The sequence below is a fragment of the Nicotiana tomentosiformis genome, chromosome 12 (assembly GCF_000390325.3).
Source record: "Nicotiana tomentosiformis chromosome 12, ASM39032v3, whole genome shotgun sequence".
In the NCBI taxonomy this organism is placed as follows: domain Eukaryota; kingdom Viridiplantae; phylum Streptophyta; class Magnoliopsida; order Solanales; family Solanaceae; genus Nicotiana; species Nicotiana tomentosiformis.
In genome coordinates this window covers 74,615,980-74,618,551 of record NC_090823.1, presented here as the reverse complement: position 1 = coordinate 74,618,551, position 2,572 = coordinate 74,615,980, and positions in this window count along the sequence as shown.

The following is a 2,572-nucleotide window of genomic DNA, read 5'->3' as shown; positions in this document are numbered from 1 at the left end:
CAAACTGGTTGGCCAAGGCCTGAACATCCAAGGCTAAAGGCCTCTCTGTTACTGGTAAATATGTTAAGCTTCCCAAACTCTCCGCCTTACGACTCAAGGCATTTGTCACTACATTGGCCTTTCCAGGATGATAGAGAATGGTGATATCATAATCCTTAAGTAACTCCAATCATCTTCACTGTCGCAAATTAAGATCCTTCTATTTAAACAGATGTTGTAGACTCTGGTGATCGGTGTAGACCTCACAACGAACACCGTACAAATAATGTCGCCAAATCTTCAAGGCATGAATAGTAGCTGCTAACTCAAGGTCGTGTACAGGATAATTCTTCTCATGCACCTTTAACTGTCTGGACGCGTAGGCAATCACCCTACCATCTTGCATCAACACTGCGCCGAGACCAATACGTGATGCATCACAATACATAGTATAAGCCCCTGAACTTGTAGGTAATACCAATACTAGGGTTGTAGTCAAAGTTGTCTTGAGCTTTTGGAAGCTTTCCTCACATTCCTCGGTCCACCTGAACGGAGCACCCTTTTGGGTCAATTTGGTCATAGATGCAGAAATAGAAGAGAAACCCTTTACAAATCGGCGATAATACACTCCCAAACCAAGGAAACTCCGGATATCCATAATTGAGGACGGTCTGGACCAACTCTGCACTGCTTCAATCTCCTTTGGATCTACCTTGATTCCCTCGCAAGAAACTATATGACCCAAAAATCCCACTGAATCAAGCCAGAATTCACACTTTGAAAATTTTGCATATAACTTCTTTTCTCTCAAAATCTGAAGCACAATCCTCAGGTGCTGCTCATGAACTTCCTGACTCCGGGAATATACCAGAATGTTGTCAATAAACACAATGACGAAAGAATCCAGATAGGTCTGAAATATACTATTCATTAAGTGCATAAATGTTGATGGGGCGTTGGTCAGCTCTAAAGACATCACAAGGAACTCGTAATGACCGTACCGAGTCATGAAAGCAGTCTTCGGGATATCTGGCTCCCGAATCTTCAACTGATGATAGCCTAAACATAAGTCGATCTTAGAGAACACTCTGGCACCCTGACGCTGATCAAATAGATCATCAATACGTGGCAATGGATACATGTTCTTCACTGTAGCCTTGTTCAGCTGGCGGTAATCAATACACATTCGCATAGAACTATCTTTCTTTTTCACAAATAAGACAGGAGCACCACAAGGTGATACACTGGGCCGAATGAAACCCTTATCAAGCAACTCATGTAACTGTTCTTTTAATTCTTTCGACTCTGTTGGCGCCATACGATATGGTGGAATAAAAATGGGCTGAGTACCCGGTAATAAATCAATGCCAAAGTCAATATCCCTGTCGGGTGGCATACCCGAAAGATCTACTGGAAATGCATCAGGAAAATCCATTGCTACAGGAACTGACTCCATAGTAGGAGTATCAATACTAATATCTCTCACATAGGCCAGATACACATCACACCCCTTCTCAACCATTCGTTGAGCTTTAAGAAATGAAACAACCCTGCCAGGAACATGATACGAGGTACCTCTCCACTCTAGCCGCGGTAGACCTGGCATAGCCAACGTCACCATCTTGGCGTAATAATCAAGAATAACATAATAGGGCGACAACCAGTCCATGCCCAAAATAATATTGAAATCCACCATACTGAGCAATAATAAATCAGCTCTGGTCTCAAAACCGCCGATAACAATTAAACATGACCGATACACGTGGTCCACAATAATAGATTTACCCACGGATGTAGATACATAAATAGAAGAACTCAAGAAATCACGTGATACGCCCAAATACGGGGCAAAATAAGATGACACATAAGAATAAGTGGAGCATGAATCAGATAAGACTGATGCATCTCTATGACAGACTGAAATAATACATGTGATAACAGAATCAGATGCAACAACATCTGTCCTAGCAAGAATGGCATAATATCTGGCATGGCCTCCCCCTCTAGGGCGACCTCTACCTGTCCGACCTCCATCTCTAGCTGGTTGTGCAGGTGGAGTGGCAACTGGTGCAATAATCATGGCCTGAGAAGCCTGAGGGGCCCTTTGGAATGGGTGGGGCCTGAGAAATCTGTGGAGGTGCACCCCTCCTAAATCTGGGGAAATCTCTCATAATATGACGAGTGTCACCACACTCAAAACAAATCCCCGGAGGACGTGGCTGCCGAGACCATCGACTAGACTGCCCGCTGAAAGCACCCCGTATAGGAGGTCCAGTAGACACTGGCGGTGTATAATATGGAACATGAGGTCGGGGAGTAGCTGAAATACCACTAGAAGCTGAAAGTGCTGAATGAATAGCACGACTCACATAACCTTTACCATGATGGGCTGCAACTGGGGCACGAGAATTATTATATGTTCCAGAATCTCGGGGTCTCTTAGCTTCCCTCTCTTCCCTCTACCGGATCCGCATACCTTCCAATCTCCTAGCAATTGACACCACCTATTGGTATGTGATGTCCATCTCTAGCTCTCGGGCCATACTGTATCTGATATTAGGGTGGAGACCTTCAATAAATCTGCGAACACGCT